We start from the raw sequence: 12620 nt of genomic DNA, 5'->3' as shown, positions 1-12620 counted from the left end.
CTGGGCCTGGTGCAGATGATACGGTTGCTGGTGTGGTTAACAGCTCAGAGGAAAAGTCACTCACTTCTGCCAGATCTCTTTCATATGAAAGAGCACCAAACCATAAGCGCCCCACCTTGCCCCTCCATGCAGACGCCCATGATACTGGCCTGAATAGATTTGTACTGCGCTGGCTAGTTGCTAGTTGTACTGTGACACAACTTCCTGCTGAATCATTTTGTGTTAATCATATTTTTAAAGAGCATTCGTTACAGATTATGTCTTTCTTTCTTCTATAGTTGGTAATACTAAAACTGCAAAACCGAGCAGGAGTATGCTGGCTGTACTGGCCCGGCAACGGAGGCTGGATGCCACTGTTGCGCAATATCGCCGGCTGGTGGAAATGGAGGGGGACGACACACACTCAAGTGCATCAAATGTTACATCTACTGCATCCTCCTCCGTGACCCCACGTTCTGCCGGTAAGCGCAGTGCTCCAGCCACCCAGAGCCGTGCTGGAAGACGCCACCGCCGAGCAGCAAAGGCTGCACCTCCTCACAGTACTGTAAAGGCACGCTTGCGCCGTGCACTCCGCAGAGTGTCCAACCTGGAGGCGGAGGTCAAGAAATGGGAGGAGTACAAAAAGGTGATGGAGGGCCTCCGCTTAGATCACGCCATGCTCCGGAAGGAGTACGATGCCCTGGCCCTAAGGCATGATGCCCTGGAGGCCAAAGTGAACAACCTGCATCCGTAGAGTGTTCCTTGCCCCTTTTTTAGAGACTTTTGGGGGGTGGGAATTGGGAGTTGGGTTTTTTGGGGACTTTTGATGGACTATTTATTTGTTGGGGTTAGGGAGGGTCTTGCAGGAGATTATTTTGTTAGGGATATAAATATACTTTTTCAAACTTTATCTGAGCATACCTGTTTTTTACTACTTTTGAGCCTGGTGGGTGGTGGTTTTGCAGTAAGTTTGTTTTACTGAACACTGTCATCGTGTTGGTTCACGTGTAATAGGCCAAATGTTTTCCAAAGTAAATGCCTGTCACAGAGTTTGTTAATTCAAGAGCCCTAGGACTTTACTGCGAGTACCACTGACACTCTCTCGCCTCTCCGAACACTCCATTATACTACCTCCCATCCAAACGCTTATCTTACCTGTAATTTGTGTTTGAGGGCTGGCTCCACCTGGAATTCACAGTGTCCTAAGGCGTTCTGCAGCAGGGCCCCAACTGGAGTTTCCCGGCGTGGATTTTCTGCAAAACAAAAGCAATCAACATTAGAAATGTGGCAGCGGTGCTCACACAACCCAAAAACCTAGAAGCCCCACAGACAGCACCCCTGAGACAGGCAAGCGAGCAATAATAACGCCTAAACGTTCACGTGTAATAGGCCAAATGTTTTCCAAAGTAAATGCCTGTCACAGAGTTTGTTAATTCAAGAGCCCTAGGACTTTACTGCGAGTACCACTGACACTCTCTCGCCTCTCCGAACACTCCATTATACTACCTCCCATCCAAACGCTTATCTTACCTGTAATTTGTGTTTGAGGGCTGGCTCCACCTGGAATTCACAGTGTCCTAAGGCGTTCTGCAGCAGGGCCCCAACTGGAGTTTCCCGGCGTGGATTTTCTGCAAAACAAAAGCAATCAACATTAGAAATGTGGCAGCGGTGCTCACACAACCCAAAAACCTAGAAGCCCCACAGACAGCACCCCTGAGACAGGCAAGCGAGCAATATTAACGCCTAAACGTTCACGTGTAATAGGCCAAATGTTTTCCAAAGTAAATGCCTGTCACAGAGTTTGTTAATTCAAGAGCCCTAGGACTTTACTGCGAGTACCACTGTCACTCTCTCGCCTCTCCGAACACTCCATTATACTACCTCCCATCCAAACGCTTATCTTACCTGTAATTTGTGTTTGAGGGCTGGCTCCACCTGGAATTCACAGTGTCCTAAGGCGTTAGGGGACTCGTCAACGTAAGTTTCTTCATTGTGCAGAATCCAGGCATCAGCATTATGGGTAATGGATAGGGTGAGTCTGGAGGAGGAGGACTCAGGATAGACGACCAGGACTGAGTTCTTGTCAACTAACTGTTGTGAACCTGAGGAATGCTGCGGCATCAAAATCAAGACAGTTCTGTTGATGGGCTTGTTGTTTTATTGGTTGATTACAGTTTTGTTGGGAATGTGATGAAGCACTTGCTAAAGAAAGACAGACACACAGGAATAAAAGTGAATAAGGAGGACTAAATTTAAAATTAATGAATGATTGACTCATTTTCAGAACTCGCTGTCAGGGAAGCAGAACTCGTCCTCATACTCTGCTAAATCATCAGTCGGGGTTACTTCTAGTAACTGAGGAGAACTTTCCTCAGGTAGGTCGGTGTCCTCTTCTTCCTGCGTGGATTCTCGTACTCTGTAATCTGGTGGTATGAAGTGCTGGTTCATCTTTATCAAGGTGAGCCGCTCCACATTTGCGGGCAAGAGGCGGGACCTTTTGGAAGTCACAATGCCACCAGCAGAACTAAAAACACGTTCTGAGGACACGCTTGCGAGGGGGCAAGACAAGTAATTGATAGCCAGGTTGGTGAGCTCTCGCCATATTTTTCTTTTCCCATGCCAATACGCCAATGGATCCTCAGTAATATTGACCTCTGTTGAGTCATCCAGATAGGCCTGCACCATTGAAAGAATGTCCTCCCGGATTCCTGTACTTTGCACTTCTGTGTCCTTTCTAGGACAAGGAAACCCTAGCTGAGTTAGCCAACCCGCTTCAGACATATCGCCTGGGCCTGGTGCAGATGATACGGTTGCTGGTGTGGTTAAAGGCTCAGAGGAAAAGACACTCACTTCTGCCACAGGCACAGATGCAGAAGTGCTTTTTTGGGACGCCTGATGGCCTGCTGATTCACTAGTAGTACTGTCTTCTCCTACAGTTTCCTTCCGCTCTCTTTCAAAACGAATGGCTGACTGAGCTAGCCAACCTTTGTACTCTGTAACATCCGATGTTTCAAAAGGAATTATTACTTTGCCAAACAATGGCTTTTTGTAACGTGGATCCAGAATAGTAGCACAAATGTAGTGCTGTTGTTTCTTGATTTTTACAAGCCGTTCATTGCTAACTAGGCGTTCTAATAATCTCTGCGCCAACTCATGTGCTTCGTTCTTTCCAACATCCTTTAATTGTGAAGACACCACCTTGACTTGGTGCTCGAGCTTCAGCCACAGTGGGATAGCTTTGCTCAAAGAACAGTCCTCCCTGCTGACGTCACGCGTGAAGACCTCAAAAGGACGAAGCATGTCTGTCAGGCTTTTAACTAGCTGCCATTGCTCCACCGCTAGCATCATTTCTGTCGTATCACCACCCAGGTTGTAGAAATACTCATTGACTACTGGAAACAGCTCATGCAGACGCTCAAGCATGTAGAAGGTTGACTTCCAACGTGTTGCCACCTCCTGGATAAGTGCTTTCACTGGCATTCTACGTTCATTTTGCTTGCGCCTCAGCTCCTTCCGGGCCTTAAAAGAATGGTTGAAATGTGTGCATATTCTTCTGCAGATGGTCAGTGTTTTGTCGACTGCACGTTCTTTTTTCAAAAAATTTTGCACAACAAGGTTGATACAGTGCGCCAAACACGGCACTCTGAAATAGAAACCATCCTCCATGGCCCTAACTACATTGCTGCCATTATCTGTAGAAACATAACCAACCTTGCAATGTCTTGGGGGCAGCCATTGCGAGACCTTTTTGTTAAAGTCAGCCAAAATGTTGACTGCAGTATGACTTTTATTTATTTATTTATTTATTTATTTATGGTTTTTGTAAAGCGCGACACTCATCCCATGGGATATCACGGCGCTGTGAGTCAAAAGGAGACTACTGAGGACTGTGCTGGGGAATTAGCTTTTAGGAAAGAGGTGAGTTTTTAATTTTTGGCGGAATTGAAGGTAGTTTATGGTGTGTCTGAGATCTACAGGTAACTCATTCCACCTTTTGGCAGCCAGGTATGAGAAAGCGCGTCCGCCTGTCCTTGCCTTGTAAACACGCTTAGATTTAGCCAGGGCCAGGTGATTCGATCTTAGGTTCCTGTTGGGGATATAGAACTCAATTTTTCCTTGGAGAATGGTGGGGCCCGTTTTATGAAGAGCTCTGTGTGCGTGACAGAGTAGTTTGAAAGTGGCCCTCTGGCGCATCGGTAGCCAGTGAAGTTTTTTGAGGCATGCGGATGCCGAATCTCGCCGGCCTTTGTTACATACCAATCTAGCCACCTGGTTTTGAAGGACCTGTAGGCGGGAGAACAGTTGTTCGTTCATCCCTTCGAACAGGGCATTGCCATAATCCAGGCGGCTGACTAGGAGGGCTTGAGTGACTGTACGTCGACAGTCCATAGGTATCCAGGAGAAAATTTTTGCCAGAAGTTTGAGTATTGCGAATCCTTTACCCCAGAGTGATCGTATATGGTCCTTCATGGACAGGGCGTCGTCCATGATGATACCGAGATTTCTGGCATGCTGTTTCGGGATGGGGGCTGATCCCAGTGAAGGTGGCCACCATGTAGCGTTCCATGTGAGTTTAGCTCCTCCGAACAGTAGTATCTCCGATTTGCCGGCGTTTAGCTTTAAGCAATGGTTGCGCATCCAGTCTGCCATTTCGGAGAGGCAGCCATGTAGCTTTTCTTTTGCTGTCTCCGATCCTTCATCCATTTTCACCATCAGCTGTGTATCGTCGGCATAGGAACATATGCCGATGCCCCACTTTCTTCCAATGTTTGCCAGGGATGAAACATAGACATTGAAGAGAGTGGGGCTCAGTGAAGCCCCTTGTGGGACTCCACAGCTGATGGGGTAGGGTTTTGAATGGAATTGGCCCATGTGAACTGCTTGGCTGCGATTGCTAAGAAATGATTTAATCCAGCTTAATGCTGTAGCTTGCACTCCTTTGCTTAGGAGGATGTTTAAAAGGCAATCGTGTGACACCGTGTCAAACGCCGCTGACAGGTCGAGCAGTATCAGAGCCACAGATCCCCTTGATCTGTGATGCATCTCACACCGTCCGACACTGCCAGCAGCATTGCCTCGGTGCTATTGTTGGCTCTAAAGCCGGTCTGGGTGGAGTCCAGGAGTGAGTTATCTTCCAGGTATCGGGACAGTTGTATGTTAACCAGTTTTTCCAAAGCCTTGGAGAGGTAGGGGAGATGGGAGATTGGCCTGTAATTCTCTGGGTTGGAGATGTCGGATCCGGCTTTCTTCAGAAGGGGGATCACGGATGCGTGCTTCCAGGCTTCCGGAAAAGACGCAGTGGTGAGTGATTGGTTAAAAAGTTTGGTGATGGAAGGGCAGAGCGTTGGTGCAATTTTGGAAAACACAAAATGGGGGCATGGGTCCGCAGGAGAGCCCGATTTAATAGTTTTTAGTACCGATAGTACCTCGTTTTCGGAGAATGGTTGAAAACTCGTTAGACATGGAGAATTGCCTGTGTCTGGTTGATAATTGCCATTGTCTGATGTTAGTGAGTTCTCGTCAGGGTTGTCGGATAAAGTGGAGGTATGTGAAGGGGTGAAGGTAGAGTATATTTTATTAATTTTATCCACGAAGAAAGTGCTAATGCGTTCGCAGGCCTCGGTTGAAGGGGAGAGGGTTTGTGAGGTACTGGATGGATTGCTAAGCTCCTTTACAATTTTGAACAGTTCTTTTGTGGAGTTTTGGTTTTCGTGGATTCGTTGACTGAAGTATACTTTTTTTGCGTCTCGGATGGCTAAGATGTATTGTTTCCGTTTGGTGACATAGTTTACTCTGGTTTCCGGATCTTTTGTTTGTCTCCATCGATGTTCGGTTTTTTGACATTCCCTTTTGAGGCTTTTAAGGAGAGGGGTGTACCATTTTTCCCTGGTAACTGTTTTTTCCCTTAACACTCGCAGGGGCGCTAGTTTGTCTAGCGTTTGGCGAATTCCAGTTTCTAGAAGAGTGGCGTTGCTGCAAATGGAGGAGTCGTCACACAGGGTGACATCTGTCTCAAGGAAATGGTTTTTAAAATTGGAGTCATTGATAAGTCTCCAGGCTCTATTGGTGATGGATGGAATGGGTCTGGGCTTCATGGGTTTACCGAGGAGTTTGAATGAGAAAGATAGCATGGAGTGGTCAGACCAGGACAGGGGGTGGATTTCCTTCATAATGGTCGACTCAATGTTCGTGAAGAGAAGATCCAGGGTGTGCCCTGCTAAGTGCGTAGGGCCCTCGACCCACTGTTTAAGTTGTAGAAGTTCCATGTCATATTTCAACTGAGCGGATCCGGGGGCATTAGTACTTTCATAATGGACGTTGAAGTCGCCAACGACCATGTAGTTGTTACGTTTTAGGCAGGATGGTAGTAGTTGGTTCAATAATTTGGCACCAATACTAGTTTGTTGCCCTGGGGGGTTATAGACAACAGCACCGGCTAGTATGATAAGGCCCTCCAGCAGAATTTTGAATGGTAATATCTCATGTTCGGGATAGATAGTTATCGTTTCCGTGAGACATGTTAGGTGGTCTCTGAAAATCACGGCAACTCCACCTCCTTTTTTTTTGCCTGGTCTGTTTTGTGTAATTATTTTGTATTCAGGGGGAAGGGCGTTGGCCAGATCTGGAGCACTGGAGTCAGATAGCCAGGTTTCGGTGATAAAAACTAGGTCAGGGGTCCTGGATTTCAACATGTCCCAGATGTCCAGTGCATGTTTAGGTAGAGACCTGGCATTAAAGTATAAGCATTTTAATTCCAACTGATTATTGGTGGAAGATAAATGATGATCAGTTGAGAGTTGTTCCATGCATGACCATCGGCATGAGCGACAGGAGATAGGTCCATAGGCTAGGCCAGGGCCAGTTTGGATACATGGGAGAGATCTAACACCCATGGTAGCTTTATAGAGAGCTAGTAGGTCGCTACGTGTATAACAGGTAGATTTGGCCGTGGGAGAGCTAAGTCCTGTAGGGGGTATAGCCCCTGGTCCCGGTCGGTCGTGGACGGGCGCAGACGGGCTTGCCTTAGGCGCGCCTTCGGCGCGCAAACGTCGCGCCCGCTGCGCTCGCCCGCTGCGCGACCGAGGATTGCACATAATTTATGTTGCTTTGGGATTGTAGGACGGGGGGCGTGTCCTGAAGGGGGCGTGGCCTCCGCTCGTGGCGGGAGGGCACGAGGGGGAGAATGCGAGTGGCGTCAGCGCTGGCTCCGCTGCGACCACAACAGTTAGATCCGGTGAGTCAGTTGCACACAAGTAATCTGTGACAGTGGTTTTCTTAAAATACAAATTATCAGTGACACAAAAATAGTTTTAAAACAGTCAGTCCTACTCCCGGCTTTCCGCCTCAGGAGTCCGCTCTTAATCTTTGCTAAGTGCCCTAACACGGCGCCTTATATGCGCTGGTGTTTGTTGGGGGCGTGTCCTGAAGGGGGCGTGGCCTCCGCTCGTGGCGGGAGGGCGCGAGGGGGAGAATGCGAGTGGCGTCAGCGCTGGCTCCGCTGCGACCACAACAGTTAGATCCGGTGAGTCAGTTGCACACAAGTAATCTGTGACAGTGGTTTTCTTAAAATACAAATTATCAGTGACACAAAAATAGTTTTAAAACAGTCAGTCCTACTCCCGGCTTTCCGCCTCAGGAGTCCGCTCTTAATCTTTGCTAAGTGCACTAACACGGCGCCTTATATGCGCGGGTGTTTGTTCGGGGCGTGTCCTGAAGGGGGCGTGGCCTCCGCTCGTGGCGGGAGGGCGCGAGGGGGAGAATGCGAGTGGCGTCAGCGCTGGCTCCGCTGCGACCACAACAGTTAGATCCGGTGAGTCAGTTGCACACAAGTAATCTGTCACAGTGGTTTTCTTAAAATACAAATTATCAGTGACACAAAAATAGTTTTAAAACAGTCAGTCCTACTCCCGGCTTTCCGCCTCAGGAGTCCGCTCTTAATCTTTTCTCCATGCCAAACATGGCTAATGTTGCATGTTTACGAGCACCCTTAAAAATCTCGACCAAGTCACCACCTGCATTTATCTGTTTTATGACTCCTGAAAAAGAGACCCAGTGTGCAGTGGTGCACATGTAATCAAGGGCTTGGCAACTGGTCCACATGTCTGTTGTCAGGTGTATAGTGTGAACAGCACTCTTCTGCAAAGCTGCCCCCACCAACTCAAGCACCTCTTTATGTAGTGCTGGAACAGCAACCCTGGCAAAATAGAACCGGCTAGGAACCTTCCATTTAGGGGCCAGTGTTGCCACGAGTTCAAGGAAACCCACACCTTCGACAAACGAAAAAGGGAGAAGGTCCACCGCTAGCATTTTAGCCAGCTTAGTGTTATACAGGCGTACAGTTGGGTGGTTGCGTTGAAATTGCACATCTGAGGAGAACATGGCTGAAATGGTGCGCTGGACAAATTTACGGGATGATGCTGATGCCTTCTTCGACCCACTTGTGCTCAGTGTTGACATTTTCCGCATTGGTGTGTCTCCCAGACTCTCAGTGTGCCTCCTATGTGTTCCGGAGGGTGTGGTGCTGCCAGGGGTACTGGGTGCAACCGGACACATGTCTGACGCTTCTTCTACCACCCCGTCATCTTCAGATGAAACACCTAGTATGGGTATATTTTGGCCACTTGCCCTTTGGGATCGCTTTCCCTTGACGTTTGCTAGGTGCGGAAACCATTCGACAGCGTGCTTTCTTTCAAGATGACCTATCTGGCCTCCGGTTCCATAGTTGGTACCAGTCTTACCACGGCTAACGCTAGTCTTACAAATGCAACAAACGGCTATGTTATCATACTTTTCATGGACACTAAAAAAGTTCCAAACTGGGGACTGGAAACTTCTGGTTTTGCCGCACGAGGTGATACTGCTGCCAATGCCAGATGAAGCAGTGGTGGATGAGCCTTGCAGACATCTACTGGGTTGTGCAATTATTGCAGCAACCTTACTTGAGGGAGTCGAGCTGGATGGAGTCCCCCTCTGGGGAGAAAATATGGGAGCTGTAGGTTTTGTTGAACTTGTTGTACTACTTGACTGCGTTGGTGGTGCTACCAGTGCCACGTCGCCAGGGTCACGCTCAGCATGACGTCGGGATAGGGTATAAATGTCTGTCTGCTGCATGGCCGGTGTGGCTGGAATGACGTGTGTGATGACTAGGTCATTGCTGTCATCCTGTTCATCAACATCAGAATGAACCACTTCATCAAGTCCGACGTTCGGATCCATAAGTATGAGCTTTCCGGGGCCCTTCCTTTTAACATTTGATACCTTTCGCAGCTCATGGTGTGCCTCCCTCTCAGACATCGGAGATGGTTGCCAATCTAGATCCAGATCATCATCTGATGGAGCGGGGCTTGAAGAGGAACTTCTACACACCCTCCTTGATCTTTTCCTTGCTGGGGAGCTGGGAGAAAATGAATCATCAGGAGGAGTGGCTTCGTCTTCCTGACATGATACCCCGGCTCCAAAGTCAATTTCCTCCTGTGCCCCTACTTCTGGAAGAACAACCATTGTGGGCACTTTCACCGCTCCATGCGCCGCTACATGGGCATCTTCACTGACCTCTACTTGCAAGTCTCCATGGACCTCTCCTTCTCGGCCTTCTCCTTCTCGGCCTTCTCCTTCTCGGCCTTCTGATTCTCCTTCTCGGCCTTCTCCTTCTCGGCCTTCTCCTTCTCGGCCTTCTCCTTCTCGGCCAGCTCCTTCTCGGCCAGCTCCTTCACAGCCAGCTCCTTCACAGCCAGCTCCTTCACAGCCAGCTCCTTCTCGGACAGCTCCTTCTCGGACAGCTCCTTCTCGGACAGCTCCTTCTCGGACAGCTCCTTGCGCATGTACTTCTGCTTGTACTAGTAGCCCATGCAGTTGTTGTTGCGGCTTTGGTTGTTGAATAGTACTTGTGAGATGAGTTACAACCTGTGTTGATGGTGTGCTGCTACTTTCTTGCGATGAACCAACATCACTGGTCGTTGGTGATTCAACAACTAAACAGGCTACCTGTGCAGCACTCATGGTGGGCCTTTGTTTTTCCCCAAAAAATGTATTGGTTGAGCCACCAGTCTCCTTGGTAAGTGGTGCCACTTGCTTCTTCTTCTCCTTAGTAGAGACATCTTTCTTGCAAGAGGACCTACGGGCACCTCTTTTTGGAGCCATCTTCTTCAGATGTCGGAACAACAGGCCGCAGCAGGACTTCTTCCTGGCACTGATGCTCAACGATTATGCAGAGTTTTGTGCACCTAAAAGCAAACGAAGACAGAGGAACATCAGTAAATATATGTTGCTTATGTAGCGCTTCAATAAACAGTTTGCAAGTAGGCATTTAGGAATACACACGTGCACAGTGCACACCACACAATATGGAAATTTCAAAATTAGGATTTGCTAAATTTTTGGGAAACAGGAATTTAACATTGATCCAAGAGAGCACACACAGAGAGGGTTGTACTTTCATGTACCCCTGACTCCGCCTGGGCACAATGGGTGAAAGCAAGGCACAATGGCACAATGGGTGCAGGCCTATGTCTCAAAGCTCACTGCCTGCCTTCAAAATGGCCGCTTGACCCCCATCCACATAGCCAGGACCATGGCTCAAAATGGCCACCACCAACATAGCCAGCCCCCAACCCCTACTCCAAAAAGTCAAAAAAACACAACACAAATCAAATCACCACAATCCAATGCCATCCATCAAGTTTCAGAAGGCTTATGCTGCCTGCTGGTGGTTTTCCGGTGCAAAATTGCAATTTTTACAATTTCGCGAGTGCGAGATTGTTGCTTCACGGCGCGAACGTGGCGAAAAACCAGCAAAATCCGCGAACAGATAGATTCTGGGCCCCCTGGGCATAATGGATGACATCAGAGCACACTGGGTGCAGGCCTATGGCACAAAGCACACAAACTGGCTTAAAAATGGCCCCTAGACCCCCACCCACACGGGACCAGGCAATAAAATGGCCCCCACCCACATAGCAAGCCCCCAACACCACCTCAAAAAGTCGTAAAACACACAAAAATCACCACAATCCAATGCCATCCATGCCCTGGCCAGAATCATGTTAAAAAAAAAATTCAACAAAACAGTTGTATCATGCATGCACCCATAACTAAGCCTGGTGGTTTTCAATTCATGTGCAGAATTGTAATTTTTACAATTTCGCGAGTGCGAGATTGTTGCTGCGCGGGACACGAGCAGTGCAAACACAAGCAAAAACATCCTCAGCTCGCGAACTTGCAGATTTTCCCCCAAAAAAAGTCGAACAAAAAGCAACACACACAAAAATCACCACAAACAAACAGCATTTTTCCAAAACTGGCAATTGATCCCACAGACAGTGCTGTCCACCCTCTCCTTGCATACAGACCACTGTCTTAAAGCATCCTGTGATACCACGGACAGCGCTGCCCAAACTTTACCCGGGCACAGCGGCTTCATCCATCACAATCTGACCTCTGGTACCATGGACAGCGCCATTCATACTTCACCTGCATACAGCCCACTCTATCTATCTTAAACTGACTGAGGTTATATGTATGGTACAGCTTACACTATACCTGCATACAGCCCATTGTACCTGTCCTAATCCAACCATTGATACCGTGGTCAGCGAAGCACACATCCTCCCGGCATACAGCCTACTGCATCTATCAGAAACTACAGGTGGTGCCATAGACAGCACTGTTTACTTGTCTACAGCCCTCTGTACCAATCTTAAATCATCCAGTGGTACTGTGGATTACAGCATACTTGCATGCATGTCAGTGCCTACATCCTAATCAAGCTGCGCCTTCCAGGCTTCCCCTGTTTACATCATCATGTATCTGTCCTAAATGCTCTCTTGCTACTGTGAATAGTGGCATCTATTTTTAACCTGTATAACACCCACTGGTGCCAGGAAGCTAGATTTTGGTGACAAGTGCAGGGCTACACTGCCGTGAGCATTAAACGAAGAGGGCATTGTTGATGGTTTATTAGGTCCGTTTTGTAGCTACATTTGGGTGTTTACAACTAACGAAAATAAGGCTCGGTTCAGCGTACACCCGGTCAGTTTAAGTCTGATGATATTAGTTTTAAACATTTTCCCGTTTTATCTCTCTTTTACTCGTTTTTCATCACTTTCTCACTGGCACTCCCTTTTCAGTCTTCTCTCATACACCCTTCTGATTTTTTTCAACTAGTCCTTTCTGGTACCGCCCATAGAAACCTCTATGATCTCCTCCAAAAGAACCTCTGTGATGTCTCACACAAGTGCCCACGACTTTGTCCTCAATCTGCTTTCTCTATCTGACACCTCTGTGATCAACTTCATTGCAAGTTCTCCAACCTCGCTCACTGGAATGTATCTAATTTCTCTCTAGGAAACCATTCCAGTCTCGTCAGATGCACCCGTGTTCTTTTTTTTGTCTTCCCTGTGAATTGTCTTGACATCATGGCTCTGTACTTTTCTTTAAGGTACTCTTCTGATCCCTCTCATTGGTGTGAACTGTCTCACTAGCCCTTCTCTGACATCTCTTGAGAATGCCCCCTTGACCTTGGAGACACTTTGCTCTCACTGACCCCTGTGTGATGTCCCTCCAAGGGACCCCTCTGATCTTGTTGAACCTCTGCTTTATACACTGCTTCCCCTCTAATCCCTTTCATTATCCTATCTCTGATC

This window comes from Lissotriton helveticus, chromosome 5_1 (assembly GCF_964261635.1).
Source record: "Lissotriton helveticus chromosome 5_1, aLisHel1.1, whole genome shotgun sequence".
Classification (NCBI taxonomy): domain Eukaryota; kingdom Metazoa; phylum Chordata; class Amphibia; order Caudata; family Salamandridae; genus Lissotriton; species Lissotriton helveticus.
This window is presented reverse-complemented; position numbering follows the sequence as displayed.